Below are 17234 nucleotides of genomic sequence, written 5' to 3' on the forward strand. Positions count from 1 at the left end.
GCTGCACAACACAGAGCACTCTGCACAAGTTCAAGGCAGAAAGTGAAAGTGAGGGAAAGTCAGCTTGGTGGGGGGACTGGGAGGCGGGCATAGCCTTATGAGAATTTGTAGAAGCATAACAGATCTCCCTTAACCAGAATGTTATACAATGAATACTTTGAGGAAGGAAACTTCTGAGTCCCCTGCAAAGTAAATTTTAAAAGGACAATGTATTAACACATAACAACAGAGAGGTAGGACAGGGACCCTTTACCAGACACTTCCTGATAAAGGGCTACGGTCAGCTCTCTGTGGGGAAGGAACTGGTAGTCAAAATTAAGCTCCAAATTGTTGAAATGCTGACTTAAGGAGTCCAGCAAATCCATTTAAGATTATCCGGTTTGGGGGGCACCTGGGTGGCTCAATAATTAAGTGTCTGCCTTCAGCTCAGACCATGATCCCAGGGTCCTGGGATCAAGCCCCACATTAGGCTCCCTGCTCAGTGGGAAGCCTGCTTCTCCCTCTCCCACCACCCACCCCCAACCCCCACTTGTGTTCCTGTTCTCGCTCTCTCTCTCTGTCACATAAATAAGTAAAATCTTAAAATATATATATATATATATATATATATATATATATATCTCCATTGTGGGTTTTTTTTAAGATTTCATTTATTTATGTGACACAGAGAGAGAGAGATCACAAGTAGGCAGAGCAGCAGGCAGAGAGAGAGGGGGAAGCAGGTTCCCTACTGAGCAGAGAGCCCAATGTAGGGCTCGATCCCAGGACCCTGAGATCATGACCTGAGCCAAAGGCAGAGGCTTAACCCACTGAGCCACCCAGGAGCCCCAAGATTATCCATTTTAATATTTCACTCTTGAAAAACCCTCTGAGTTATCAGTATATTTTAAGAAGCCCAACACAACAGAGTTAGTGTTGTGAACACGCGCCTTAGGAGAGTTTAACAATCCGGCGTCCTGGGCTGATGCTCAAGCCAGGAAAGATGTCCTCTGCACTCCCACACACCTTGGAGGGAAGGCCAGTAGGAGGTGGGACAGGGAAGAAGACTTACAGGACATTTGCCCTAATTTGGGCCTATGTTAAAAGAATAATGATGACCCCTTTTTCTGTTCTTGACAGCGATATTGTGAGGACAAAAGGAATAAGGCCTATGCCTTCCTGGTTGTGGATTAGCATTCTCTAGAACAAGGGAATTAGTCAAGACAATTCCTTTATAGTCAACCCATGGGTATTTATTTTGGGGAAAAAAATTGTATAAATATGATGTAGATCACCCGAGTTAAATGAATGGGGCCATAAAGGATTTGTTAAATACTTTTCTCTGCTGGACACTATACTAGGTGCTGTTTTAATTAAAGACTAATTGGGCATTTAGTTGGCTAGGGAATAGTAATTGCTCTGAAATGTGAGCTGTTTTGAATAATAGCTATCAGTTTAATAAGGATTTACTCTGCAGACTTTATGGACACAGGGGGGAAGATTTCAGAAAAGGACTTGAGCTTTTAGGGCTCATGCAACTGCAATTCCATTAAACCCTGTTTTCCCACGAGTCCCTGGAAACAGATACTGCTTTTCCCTATGGACTCATAGGGCCTGGGCTTGTTATAAACCAGGAATATATAAAATGCTCTGAAAACCCAACAGTTGGCTAATCTGCGCCTTCCAGGATGGAGGTAGCTTAAGATCTGGCCTTTTGGACTTGCCGTGGAAGAAAAGCTAGTCTGCAAGGAAACAGAACTAAAGCAAGTACCCGTTTTCCGTAGAGAAGAAAGAATGTTTTTGCTCATCCTTTACTCTCATCTCTGCTTCTTATAAATTGCTAGTTAGATCTGGATGCTCGATCAAATTCAGATTCATTATTTTGCAAAGACCATGTCATCAGTGCCTTATCTATTTCCACTGAGGAGGCAAATAATGCCTGTTTGTCTCTCTTTTGTGATGTGAGCTGCCACTGATTATCAGTACCCAGATTCACTATACCACTGGGGCTTGCAGAAGGTGATATTAAGATTCTATCATTCCTTTTCTACTTATTAGATGAAATAGTTCCACAAATAAAATCTCCCCTCAGTAACCACTTGGTTACCCTGAGGATCCTGAGTTCGTAAGGGAAAGGCAGGATTCAAACTTTAGAAGTCATAATGAAAATATTGATGAATTCAACTGTGTGCACCCACTGGAAACACACACCTGATGACACAAACATCGGCATGACCAAGAGCACCACAAGCAAGATTAAAAAGCAAATCATAAGGCAGATAAGTAGCTGCAGTAAGTAGCACATAGAGCTGATCTCCCTAATGTGGAAAGAAATCTTGGAAACGGAGAAGGCAGAAGCAGCAGCTGATAGAAAAATGAACAAAGCAAATGCACAGAGAGTTCACAGAAAGAGAAAGAGAATGAAATGTCACTTTAAAAAATGAAATGGGGGCACCTGGGTCGCTCAGTCATTGGGCATCTGCCTTCGGTTCGGGTCATGGTCCCGGAGTCCTGGAATCGAGCCCCACTCCAGACTCCCTACTCCGACGGAAGCCTGCTTCTTCCTCTCCCACTCCCTCTGCTTCTGTTCCCTCTTTCTCTGTGTCTCTGTCAAATAAATATATACAATCTTCAAACAAAACAAAAAAAAAAAAAATAGGGAGGGGGTATGGAAACGCTTTAAAAAAGAAAGAAAGAAAGAAATTGGTTTGCTTTTTTTTTTTTTTAAATAATCATGTGCCAATAATTCTCAACAACATAGGCCAATACTCCTTCCTCCAAACTCTTATATGGGTGTTAAGTTCTAGACAATTGCTGACATTGATGTTATGTCTAGGGGGGGACACCTCAACTACCCTGCTTTTGACCTGCCTGTGGTACCCACCAGTGTTTGGTGTGTGTGCTTTTGGGTAAAAATAAAATTATATATTGGTGAATCATGAGAGACTATGGACTCTGAAAAACAATCTGAGGGGTTTGAAGTGGCGGGGGGGTGGGAGGTTGGGGTACCAGGTGGTGGGTATTATAGAGGGCACGGATTGCATGGAGCACTGGGTGTGGTGAAAAAATAACGAATACCGTTATGCTGAAAATAAATAAATTTAATTTTTAAAAAACTATATATTGGTATAAGCTTGAATCTGAAGAAAGATAGGCTGGATTGATAAATAAGCAATTAATAATAGTGATGCCATTACTGGACAGACCTAAGCAGATGGGGCACGGAGGTTGGAGAGAGACATTTCACCATATGCGCGTGTGTGCGCGCACACACACACACACACACACGTGGACACACATGGAAACACATGTACATATTTATATATGAATTTTTACCATGTGGCTGTATTACCTATTAAAACAATAATGAAAAAAGAAGTGGACAAATATGGGTAGTTCAAGGGCAACCCCTCCCAATAATATGTTTTGGGGATGCTCGCCAATTTTCTTAGCTATTTTTATAAACTTGCGAGTTTCCTTATATTTAAAAAAAGGGAGAAATAAAAATACATGAACTCAAACATCAGCACATAAAGTTATCTAAAAGTACCTTATTCACATGTGCTCAGGATTGAAAAAAATCACATGTGCGTTAGTTGCACTTTATCCTTATAGATTCTGATGATTCTGAATAGAGCATCTATTTGCCTCATTTGTCTCAGTTCCAGTCAGACTACATGCTGCATAATGCATCAAAGTTATATTTATTTATAGCCTATTAGTCACACAAGCTCTTTACGGAGATGCTGGAAGAACTTTTTTGAAAATTGGGAAACAGATTTTATGGTCTAATTTTTATCCCCTCTGTATATGCCTATGACAGTGGGATGTTTCAAGGTCATTTTCAACCATTGTGTCTATAATCAAAACTCTGAATGTCCCAGTTCTAAGAGCAGAAGCCTAATGGTGATATTTTACATAAAAATCTGTTGGGAAAGAGGAGCTGAGCCAGAGACCAGGAGTCTTCCTGAGGCACCTGTCTTTAAACCTATCACCTCTATTCTAGGGCAGAAATGTCTGAGGACCAGGAAGCAGCTGCTCAATCACAATAGAAAATGCTGTATATAAACTATATCAATAAAAAGGATCGAATCAAAGCAAGTTATAGAAATAATCACCTAAGCCACCACCCCCTCCCAAATAGAGTGAGGAGTGGCCTTGAATACTCCAGAATGAGAAATAATCACACAATACTGCAGGTGGTGGGACCAACACCTCCTGAATTCCAGGAGGGAGAAAGTTATGCCTAAACCTGCTTTGATTCAGAAGAGGTAGAGGGAATTCAAGCCGGGGGCGTGGGGGGGGGCTGTCCTGGGAGGGACAGAGGCCAAAAGAATACCTGTGTTAATCTCACCCAGTAATTTTTCTCAACATTTGAGGTGCCATATTTTTCATCTCTAAAAGTGTCATTTGGTTTTCTTTTCTTTCCCAGAACTTCCCTGTTTCTCCTCATTATATTCAGGTTTTCTTTAAAAATCCTTGAGGATATATGATAGCTAAGTCCTTGTCTGCTTACTGAATCACCTTTATTATCTCTAGGTCTGTTTCTATTGACTGATTCTTCTGCTGGTTAGGTGGTACATTTCCTCGCTTCTTTGGATAGCTAATAAGTTGTTTTGTTTTGTTTTGTTTTTAAGATTTTATTTATTTATTTGCTAGAAAAGAGAGAGCACCAGCAGGATGAGGGGCAGAGGGAGAAGAAGCAAACTCCTCGCTGAGCAGGGAGCCTGACGCAGGACTCAATCCCAGGACTCCAGGATCAGGACCTGAGCCAAAGGCAGACACTTAACCAGCTGAGCCACCCAGGCATCCCTGGATAGCAAATAAGTTCTCACTGGCTGCTGAACACTGGGAAGATTTATGTCATCGAGCACGGGATTGCTTGCAGTCTTTTAAAGAGTGTTTGCCTTTTTCTGGCAGACAGTTAAATGAAACTGTCTTGATTCATAGATGACACTATCACTACAGAAAATACTATAGAAGCTATGAAAAAACTACTAAATAAGTCTAACAAGGTTACAGGACACAAATTCAACATAAAAAATAAATTGCTCCAGCTAATATTAGATGCAGTTTATTTTGTGTAATGGCTATGACCAAAACTTGGTCAGAAATGACATCATTTAGATAGTCTTTGTGTTGTTTGGTTGAATATATAGTACACAAAACACACAGTAAATACCACAAACTAAAAGGATGCTGTCTTTCAACATGAAGTGCTGAAAATCAGTTATAAATCTAACTTCAAGAAAAACCATCACCTATAGAAATAATAATTTTTCTGAAGAGAGGATAAAAATTTAACAGTTATACCCCAACAGTTTTACACTGTTTACAAGTATTAGAGTTCTTGAGGACAAAAGTGTGTATCAAAGTCCACTTCATGCACCAAAAATTCTATATTAAATCAATAGGGGAACTATATTTTCATGGTTTCCTAAATTTTTAATGCATTCATTCGTAACCAATATTTGTTGAATGCCAGCTGTACATACGAATAGATAGTTATTTGGCACTGGGGGGAGAGATAAATAAGTAGATACTATTATAACTCTTAAGAAGCTTCCACATGAGGGGCGCCTGGGTGGCTTAGTGGGTTAAGCCTCTGCCTTCGTCTCAAGTCATGATCTCAAGGTCCTGGGATTGAGCCCCACATCGGGCTCTCTGTTCAGTGGGGGGCCTGCTTCCCCCCCTCTCCCTTTGCCTGCTGCTCTGTCCACTTGTGATCTCTGTCAAATAAATAAATAAATAAGAAGCTTCCACACGAAACAGGAGGTAAACAAGTATAAGAGCAACTTGGAAGATGTCATCATTTCTGCCCTGTCTCTGTCCCCCTCAACACAATCTATCTTCACTCTGCCCCAACTTTCCCCTCAAATATGGTGTGGAGGAAACAAATAGACAGCCGTGGGTGACTGGTAGGGCTGCTCCTGGGACCTTCTGTGGTCACTCCTTGGTCCTTCTGGCCCAGTGTTCTGATTTTAGCTCTGGTCATCCTCCTTGTTGGGAGGAACTGTTCAGGCTGCGTTCATTCACTCACTAAAGACCACGGAGTGCCCTCCCTCTGCCAGGTCCAGGTCCGGTGCTGGGGACTGAGGAGGCAGTGCAGAGGACAGGACAAGGAGCTGTGCTTTAAACCTTACCCCGTGCTCCACGTTAGCATGACACTGTGCACTCTCTTCATCTGGGTCACTGGCACTTCCAGAAACTGATATGTACCCCAAAACCCTCTACCTGAGTCAGTAAAACTGGTATAAGGAAAATAGCAAGTGAAGGTGGGGAGAAGGATGTAGGCTGTAAAGAACACAATCCCGAAGGCCTAGAGAGATGTGTCCATGTGGGCCTTTCTACATGCATCTGTCCATATGCAGATGTATGACTGAAAGCTGTGTCTCTTTTTTTCCCCCCTTTCTTTCTTTCCTTTCTCTGGTCTCCCTTTTCCGCTAGAGCCAAGAAGATAATTTGAAATGTGTTTGTATTTTTTTTGGTTTGGAGGATCATCTGTTCAGTCAAATCTCTATTCCTGTTTTTCTATGCTTACCTTCTGACAGGGATGGACCCCTGCAGCCCTTGGTTATCCATAATCCCTTCTTTGGTGTAACTGATCAAATCTGGGTGACCATCTGCAGTGAGCTCCTGAATCCTGATGATTTGGAATTGGGGCACAAAGACCATTATTACTCTCTGTTGGGGACTTTTAAAGCTAGGGCTGGGAGCCAGACTTAGCCTGAGTTCAAATGGAATGGAGAAAGCGGGTAGCAAAGAAAGGGATGAAAGGAGCATTTGCCCAGAGGCACGCAGATGTGAGAGAGGTGGCCCAAAGGAACAGAGATGACAGCCGCTGGCCAGCTGGTCCTGCTCTGGATCCTTGGAGAGGCCTGGCTACACTTCTAACCCATGGGTTCTGTAACTCTCCCTTTATCTTTCCAATAATCCTCCTGTTGTTGTTGTTGTTGTTGTTTTAATTTGTTTGTTTAAATTAGTTGATTGGGGTTTTTTTCCCCACAAATATTCTCTAAGATATGATAGTTCAACCTTCTGGCTAATGTGATTTTCAAGTAATTTCTGTTACCTCCCAATGACTAATCAATCTGAGAATTCAGGCTTAAACACAGGATAAATGCCAGAGAAAATCCTACTCAAGAGAATTTGATATATATGCAAATGAAAACCTATAGTATGTTTGTGTCCACTATCCCCAAACCCCACCAGAATTCATGTGTTAAAATCCTCACTTTCAGTAGGATGGTATTAGGAGGTAGGGCCTTAGGGAGGTACTGGGTTTAAATGAGGTCATGAATATGGAGTCCCCATGATGGGACCAGTGTCCTTATAAGAAGGGAAAGAGAAAGTTCTCCTCATTTGAAGACACATCTGCAAACCAAGAAGAAACTCATGAATGCCAGAGAATAAGAAGAAACTCAGCAAAAAACCGACCACGTAGGCACCCTCACCTTAGATTTCCAACCTCTAGAACTGTTCAAAATAGATGTTTGTTGTTTAAGCCAGCCAGTCTATGGTCCTTTGTTATATCGACTAGAGCTGACTACAACGCAGGATGTCACATCTGTATTCACCTGAGAGGAGAACACAGACACAGCTCAGGTGGGTCTGGAGGGACAGCAGACCAAGCTGTAAGCACAGACATGTCCCAAGGGGCTAGGATTTATTGGTAAAATTCTAAACTCCTGTGAGCTTTATACTTTTCCACCTTACAAATGGTGAGACTCAAAATCAAATAACACTATTTCTCATGCTTACAGTCAGTAATCTATAAGTTTTCTGCAAGAAAATACTAATCAGAGCCTCTTCCTACGCCCATATTGTAAGTAACAAACTCTCACATTAGAATGGAAAATGTTTAAAACATCACCCCCCATCACCAAACAATTAATAAGGTTGCTGACAAGTTGTGGTTTTATATAGCTGGTGGCCTGGCCTCTCGATGACAACAAGGCTACTCCAAAATATCTATACACCGAATTCTTGTGTTCTACCAATTACATTCAGAATGTTATTTCCAGACTTCTCCTTCATGACATTTTATTAAACATGATATACTGATTTAGGGGGATGTAATATAAATGTTTAAAATGTAAGCCTCTGAAAATGTTTTTTTGGGTTTTTTTTGTTTTTTCTTTTTTTTAAGATTCATTTTTTTATTTGACAGACAGTAGGCAGAGAGGCAGGCAGAGAGAGGGGAGAGGAAGCAGGCTCCCCACTGAGGAGAGAGCCCGATGCAGGGCTTGATCCCAGGACCCTGAGATCATGACCTGAGCCGAAGGCAGAGGCATAACCCACTGAGCCACCCAGGCGCCCCCCCTCTGAAAATGTTTTAAGAAATACATGTGTTTTGTGAAGTTTAGGTTATTCGAGCCAGGAGAGAAATTTCTCTTGGAGATCAGTAACGGGGCAGACAAGGTGGGATTTTGTATAGGACTGTGAAATTACTGTTAAATGAAAGAGCTCACCGATGCTCTCTCTACCTTGTATCTAAAGATCAGCTATGGCATATAAAAGAAGGAAAGGCAGGTAATGCAAACACAAGCCAAGAATATTAATGGAAGAATAAGAACTATAGCCTCCAATATATGATTAGTGATTTTCAATTTACAAAGCACTTCCAGGCACATTATATCCTGATTGCCATAAAATTTAAGTGAGGCAGAAAGGATGATTTTCTAATCTTTATTTATGAGGAAGCCAAGATTTAGCCAGGCTAAGAGACTAACCCAAAGTTACATACCTGGCATCCACAGCTGAAATGGAATGTTTGGACCCCCAGGCTCTTGATACTATTCTGAAATCGTACTTGGAAGGTGACCCCTCTCTCCCTGACCCTGGGCCAGGCTGGAACCTGCACCCTTATCTATCTCTAGTTGATGGTCTTTGTCTAGCATGTAGTGCCCTGCTGAACATGGTCTGTAGTCTCAAGTTCATAAAGAGATATCTGACCATAACTTTCCTGAGATAACAAAATTTTCTTGTCAACCCACAGGCCTAGGCCAAGACCCAATGGCAAGAACCTTCAATCTGTCTTTGCCTTCCTCTCTGAAGTGCTCCCCTGTGGCCTGGCAAAACAAAACCAATTTCTCACTCCCACAACATGCCTAACACAAGTCTGCAGAGGACCCTGATCCCTGGCGTCACTCAGAGCCTCAGGCTAACAGAAGCAACACCTCAATATTGCCCCATGATGTCTAAAGCAGTGGGAATTGACTTGGAGGTGACCCACATCACTTCTACTCACTCTTCTTTGGCCAAAACCAATCACACATCAGTGCGTCTGATGAGAGAGGGGGAACACTGGGGGTCAGCACGACAACCATACAGTCCAGTCCTCATCTGATGCTGAGTCTTCCAGTAACAGCCCCATACAATTCAATCCAGCCTTTACCTAACTTCCCTCATAACCAGAAGCACCCCATCTCAAAAACAGCCGATTTAATTTGAAGAGAGCTCTGCTTGTTAAAAACGAAAATTCTTGGGGCACCTGGGTGACTCAGTGGGTTAAGCCTCTGCCTTCAGATCAGGTCATGATCTCAGGGTCCTCAGATCGAGCCCCACATTGGACTCTCTGCTCAGCAGGGAACCTCCTTCCCACCCCCTCTCTGCCTGCCTCTCTGCCTGCTTGTCATCTCTGTCAAATAAATAAAATCTTTAAAAAACAAAAACAAAACAAAATTCTTAAAAATAACCCAAAATTGATCTCCCTGTAACTTTGTTTCCTCAGTATTTATTCTTTCCTCGGGGTCTAAGGATAAATCATTACATATTTAAATTAACCATGCCAGATCCCCATCCCCCAAGAAATCTTGGCTGTAAGATGAGTGACCAAGATCACAGCATCTTATGGCACTGGATATGGCATAGATAATCCCCTAATGTCACTGAAGGGGAAACCAGGGTCTCAAAATCAAGGGAGGTGGATCAAAGGGAGGCTGCAGAGAAGCTCCCTGGAGAAAGACAATTGATCATGTTGTTAGCACACCAAGGGAGGAGCTAGCTTAGAAGATAAGACTAACACAACACCAGGCAGAAGAGGAAATGATCCATATTGGGTGACCAGACAGGCAAAACTGCATGATGCAGTCAGGGAAATATAGAAATGAATGAACACAGGATGTCCTCTGGGGAGGGTCTTGAGGTGAGCTAAGCATCCAATCATGGAGGACCCTGGGGCTAACTGACAGTCTGGAATCCTGAAAGCTATTGAAAGTTTAAGCATAACATTGACCTTCTCTAATTCTCACTTTAGCTATGTTATCCTGGCAGCAGGGGGCAGAATGGAGCACAGAGACACGCCCCCCACACACCTCCCCCTCATGCTCCCCGGGGGAGTCAGGGAGCTATTGCTGTGATCCCAGGTGGGCCAATGGGGCCAGAGGTAAGGCTGTGATTCCACAAAGAAGGAGGCAAACTGCAGAAAAGATGAGATGAGATAAGCAGCAGCTGGCGGTTTATTCCAAAAGGTGAAGCAAGATATGACAGAGGTATAGGGTGCTTCTCACGCTCCTGGCTTGGGCGACCACAAGGTATAATCCCCTGAAATAGAGACATTCCTAGCGATGGGTGGGGAGATGTTTTTGTGCATTCACCCTGGGGCAGGTTGAGTTTAAGTTGTGTGTGTGATGTAGTGATGGGGCATTGGGCACTGTGCTGTCTCTATAAAGAGGCAGCTAGCCAGACATAGATTAGGGAGGAAGCAGTCCATATTATTATATCTGTATAGTCTGTATAGTTATTATTATTATATCTGTATAGTCCGTATAGGTATATATATAACTATATATCATATAGTTACTGAAGCCATGTGTGTGGCTGCCATGCAAACCATCATTTTTCTACATATGAAGGAGAGTGAAAATACATTAACTCACCAATTTGACCTTTCCTTCTTCAGGGGCCAAATGATCCCCATCGGTTCATGGTGTCTTTTTCTTAGAATCAAGGAATCTAAACAATGGCTCATAATCAGTGCCTTGGTTGGGAAGCATGGAAGCAGACCACAGAGAAACGGGGACTCATGAGAAAGATTTCATCCAACCAGACAGGGGTCTGAGGAGTCGTTTCGTCCCTGCTCCACAATGGAGAACACCTCTAGGGTAATTCAAATGTTCATTTCAGATCCAGGTTTTTTTCTCTCCTGTACCTATGCTGAACAAACTCGCCCACACACACACATATGCCTTTTGTCTCATAGGATTACTATATTCATTCTTTTTAAGCAAGGGCCTTTTTTGGTTTTTTTCAATCTTATCACATACATTGATAAGTTTACAGCTTTAGGCCAGCAATTGTTGATATATATTCCACAGACCAAACCCAGGTTAACATTTTTCAAGCTCAAGTGCCTGGAAACTACCCATCATACATTCCCAGACTATTCCTTATAGGTTGGGATCCAATCTGATTCACTGCATCTTGGCTTTCCTAATTTCATTCTCAAAGGAAAACTTAACATCAAGATTGCAGGCTACCTTGCTGTCATTCTGCAGTGTAATAAAATATACATTGGGTATTTGTCCCTGGTTTTTTTTTTTTTTTAAGATTTTATTTATTTATTTGACAGAGAGAGAGATCACAAATAGGCAGAGAGACAGACAGAGAGAGAGATGAGGAGAAGCAGGCTCCCCGCTGAGCAGAGAGCCCAACGCGGGACTAGATCCCAGGCCCCTGGGATCATGACCTGAGCCCAAGGCAGAGGCTCAACCCACTGAGCCACCCAGGCGCCCCTGTCCCTGGTTCTTGATACAGAACTAGACCCTTCGAATTTCCTGAGTGACACATGAGTGTCTTTTGTCATTTACAATGACTCCCTTTTCATAACACCTGAGTTCACACTAATGCAGTGACTCAGGGTTGGGGCCCGCGGATAGTTTCAGGATGGGGACTGGTCACCAGAAAGCCCAAACAGAGTGATTAGAGCACGGGAACTTTCAGTTCCAGCCCCAACCCACCCCAATCTCTGGGGAGTGGTAGGAAGAAGGAGACTGGGTTATAACAACTCTTAAACAGAGTTTCAGAGAGCTTCAGGGTTGGCGAACACATTAATGTGCTGGGAGATAGGTGTGCCCAGAGAGGGCTTAGAAGCTCAGCACCCTTCCACCCCCCACACTTTGCCCTTCTATTTGGCTGTTCTCCAGTTATATCCTCCATAATAAACTGGCAAACAACAAGTAAGGTATGTTCCTGAGTTCTGTGAGTTAATACAGCAAATTAGCAAAACTGGGGAGCAGTTATGACAACCCTAAATTTGTAGATAGCCAGACAGAAGGGTGGATAATCTGGACACCCCACTTATAGCTGATGTCTGAAGTGGGGCAGTCTTGGGCTGAGCCCTAGACCTCTGAGGTCTGTGCTAATTCTGGATAGTGTTGAAATGGGATTGAACTGTTGGACACCCAGCTGGTGTCAGAGAGCTGGAGAATTGGCATGGGAAAACCCCACACATTTGTATCAGGAGTGGCGTCAGCCAAACCACCATGAACACCCCTCTGTGTGAAAGAAGAAAAGCCACAAAATCTTTACTGAGCTCAACAAATACCTCACCATAAAAAAAGCAAACCTTTATCACCAGCTGCCGATCATTAAGGAATCATCAGAAACCACTTTAGAAGATGCACTCAGTTGGAGCTAAGAATGGCTGGTCACATCCCCATGGATACAGTGAATGAAACCACTAGATGCATAGAGCCCTTTCCTTGCCCTGTGGTGATGCAACAGCGGCTGTCCCAGAGCCTCAGGGAGCCCTTAGGCTGCTCTGAACCCACTTCTGAGCTGGTTTCTTACCTCTTGGCCCAGTTACATTAGATTCGGATGCTGTGCTTGAATTATAGTTTGACCTTGGATCCCAGCCGTGCCTGAGGTCACTGACTTTTGGCTTTTTTTTTTTACTGCAAACCCTGCAGCCCCATGATCATTCAAGGCTCACCTCCATACCAGACTAAGTTTTTGAATCCCCAAGAAACTGGGCATTTTCTCTTCTAGTAGAGGAATATGGACAGAATTTATTTTACAAGCTGCTAACAAAAAACTCACTCATGATGATAAAGGAGGGGAAAAAAACTTCATGCCATAGGAGGCATTATTAAAGATCTTGAGATGCTGAGCCTTCAGGAAAAAGAAAATTAGAAGGAAGACTGGATAGTAGTTTTCAAATATTCGGACAATGGAGAGGCAGAACTTGCATCTATGATGAATTGTTGGACAATTCAAAGAAGCAGATTTCTGTTTAATACTGTGTAACCAGAAATTCTTCCCTGGGAGTTACAGCACCCTCCCCCAGCCCATCATTGGAAGTATTCACATGTGAGGAAGATTGCTATGGTTAGGGATGCCATAGAAGGAGTTACAGACTACCTGCGAGGGGCTCACCTACTCTCGTTCTTATGTTGACTCAGAACTCTAGGGTTACTATTCCAGTCACAGAGCACTTATTTTTAAAAGTCACATTTTTGGGGACACTGGCTGAAAGAGAATTTTTTATTACTTTTAGGTGCAGAAACTTCAACAGTGCCCACTCAACCCAGTTTGGTGGCCAGTTCTTTAGCCTTTGCTTTTTCCAACTTGTCAATGCAAGCCACTGACTTTGGACCCAGAACATTGCCTCCCCAGTGGCGGCAGATCTCATAAAAATATGGAATGCTTCACAAATTTGCATATCATCCTTGTGCAGAAGCCATGCTAACCTCTGTATCATTCCAATTTTAGTATCTGTGTTGCCAAAGCAAGCCCAAAAGTTGCACTTTTAAAAAGTTCAAATAAATATATCAGTTTGGAAGTCAAGTACCCAGCTGGAGTAAACAAATTCAAACACTGTAGGAACATCTAAAATGTGAAGAAATGATGAGTATGAGAATTCTTATCATTAAGCAGGCTGTGCCCTGAAGAAACTCAGTGTGAATATGTAGAATAGTAATCAGTAGAATGTGGAGTTATAAAAAGCAGTGAGACGAGATGACCCATTCTAGTGCCTCGAGAAAGAGATAATCAGTCACGTAGAGGAAATCGAACAATGGAGTCCAGACTACCCTGACCACACTGTTCTCTGTGTCAGTCTCCTTCAGGATGGGAGAGCAGGCAGAACCTTCCTTCTACGTTTTGGGCAGGAAGTAGTGGGAGGTATATGAGCCCCAACCAAAAAGAAACTCCCTTTCCTACTTATTAGTGCCTGAAATAATTCCTTCAGTGTCACCCTTGGAGGAAGAATAGGGAGAGAAAGAGGAAGAGCATAGACCAGAAATGCCAAGACAACTTCACCGTTTTAACATGTTCAGACCTCTGCTCCCTTTGATGACAATAACAGTTCAGGAGGTCAGAGGTGGGCTTGTCCATTGAGCTATGCCCTAGATGGACAGGCACCGGGGGTGGTCTGTTTCTTAACAATTGTGAGCAAATATAGACCATAGTAAAAACAGAACTGCCTCCAAAATACTGTTCTTTCCTCCTTGCGTGTTATGTCTCCTATGCCTGAAAAGTTCTCCCGTGAAATGGACTTGCCATCCCCGGGTGGTCACTCTCCCATCTGCAGAGGTCCTCCTCCTCTGTCCTGGTCCTGGCCTTCCTCTCCTTTGTTAGCTTGTGCCCTTGAAGCAACAACAGCTGGAGGGACTAATTTAATTCCAGCACCCTCTGCTGGCCCTGCGGAAGGGCAAGACACCTTAAACTAGATCCGTAGTTGCCAAATTTCTCACTACCAGGAAGACATTTTATTTTTTTATTATTTTATTAACCTCAGGGATGCCCCACCACTACACACACGCACAATTTTGAAGCTGATCTTTCAGGAAAACTCCACCTGCTTAATAATTATTAATTTGTTTACCAAGTTTCATGTATCAAACTCATGGGAAACTGCCTATTAGAACCTGTAGTCAATACGCAATCACTAAGTATATGACACAAATGTTATTTATTTCTAATCACACATAAGGATTCACCTTTTACCTAGCCTGTAAACCTTATTGAGGCTGAGTGTGCAGTTTTGTTAACATACCTCTGTGAGGCTTGTTAACATACTGCAGATAACTTAAGACCTGGTTCCTACCTGGAGATCCAAGGGCCCCAGACTTGGAACCACCGAATTAGAATACCTCAGCATCTAAACAATAGACATATTTCTGAGAAATTCTTAATTTACTAGTGAGCACTTCTGGATGACGGCTGAATGTTTTCTGCCACTTGGATATAATTCTTCAGATTACTTCGGTCTGTTAACTGGTCATATAGTAAGCTAAAAGGTTAATAGAGCACCCAGAGTTGTACATATCCAAGCTGAGCTTTCGGGTACCAGTTCGTATTAGCAATGAGTAGCTGGACAGGAGTAGCAATGATGGAGAGCCATACATCTGGGAGATGGGAGGGATGTGTGACTAGGGACATCTGAAATCCAGTTCTCAGCTGGCTTCTTGTCTCAGTACCCCAGCAATCTCAACCCCATCAAAGTATGATGAGTAGAAGTCCATGAGTAGAGAAAGCTGGTATATTCACAGAAGAAAAGAGAGGAAGGTAGAGAAACATGGTGGACTCAACACGGTGTGTGGGATGCAGCCTGAGTGGAGAAAGGCAGGAGAGTAGAGAAGTCCAGAAGTAGAATAGACAAGGGGTACTTTAAGGGCAGGGCTGGATTTTGTCCATTATTTTAACCCTCATAACTGACACAATGCCTGGCCAACAAGATGCTCTCAAATATATATTGAATTTGTATAGGTATTACACTTACCAATTCTAGAAATGTTTTTAGGTAGGTGGAAAGCCCCACCAGTGACTAAGATAATTACCCAAGGGTAGCTGTTTCCATGGTAGAACTGAGTTTGCTGTTTTTTTTGCAAAATTTTGTACAGAAAAGATTACATCTTTAAAAAAAAAAATGAGTGTATCTCAGAATGATTTTCCGTGTTTGATTTTTTTCTTTTAAAGTTAAGTAAAAGTAAAAGCTCCAGGACAATTTGCTTTGCAGCGGATGTTGTCATAGAGCTGATGGGGACCGCCTGTCCTCGCAAAGAGCAGTCAGGTTTACACTTGCATTCATTTCCTTGGAGCTATTTTGTGAATTAAACTTTTTCTTTTAAAGTAAAAGTATATTTTATTGTAATATAACACACAAATAGAAAAGTATATAATATGAACACAACTTTATAACCAGCACTTAGATCAAGAAATGGACCATCTTGGTATCTTAGACGCCCTGGTGCTGTCTCCTTCCTGTCAGCATCTGACCCCCACTCCTCCTGTCTGGCCCCCATTCCTCGTCCTGACTTCTAACACCATAAATTAGTCTTGCCTATTTTTGATGGTAGCTATACTCTTATGTGCGGATTCTTTGGCTCAACATTATTTTTGTGAAGGTAATTCACCTTCTTAGCAGCAGTCTGTTCATTCTCATTGCTGTATTTTATTTATAAATATGCTACCATTTTTAACTGACTACTTATGATGGGCTACTGCCGGGTTTTTACTACTCTGAAGAGAGTGGACACGAGGTCTCGCATGAGTTTCCTCTGTGCACGCATGCGCATTTTGCTTGGGCGCACATGCGTGGTAGACCTGCTGGATTGCGAGGTGTGTGTATGACTAGCTTTTGCAGGTACTTCCCAAGAGTTTCAAAGAATGTGCTGATTTTGTGTTAGTTCTTGTGCAAAGCTAGATGCCAGGGATGTTCAGAGGGGAGAAAGATGAGGAGCAGGGAGATTATCCCTAGGCCTATTATTTGAAACCTAAAGGAAGGAAGAAGACAAAATAATCCTTGAAAAGACAGTCCCCGTCAGTCATCAGCTCGTCATCGGAGTGACCGGAAGCCTGCTTCCCCAGAATGAGAGAAGGCAGAATAATAATACAAAAGGTAGAAGAAAAGAAGAAAAGGAAAAAGATCCAGTTCAGAATGGATGCTCACCCTGAATGCCAAGGCACTGCTAACGATTTTTACCTTCATAAAAATGACACCGTAGTACCCCAAAGCTCTGACTCTGATAGGGCAGATTGGACCCAAAATGCAACAAAATTTGCTCTAGATTATACATTTGTGTTTATCACAAGATTTCCTGAACTTGCTTGGGGCTTTTTAAGTACATAAGGTTATTAATCAGGACAGTTCCTCTTTATTAATTTAGGAATAAGACCTCTCACCATTGCTTATATTCACAGGAATAAATATACAACCTTACCATTGAGTTTTTCCAGAAGATTTTTGTAGAAAGTTTTATTTGCAAGTAAGTAAGTCAAAGTAGAAATGCAAGATGCTATCAGATAGGAGG

Source organism: Mustela nivalis (assembly GCF_964662115.1).
Source record: "Mustela nivalis genome assembly, chromosome: 6".
Classification (NCBI taxonomy): domain Eukaryota; kingdom Metazoa; phylum Chordata; class Mammalia; order Carnivora; family Mustelidae; genus Mustela; species Mustela nivalis.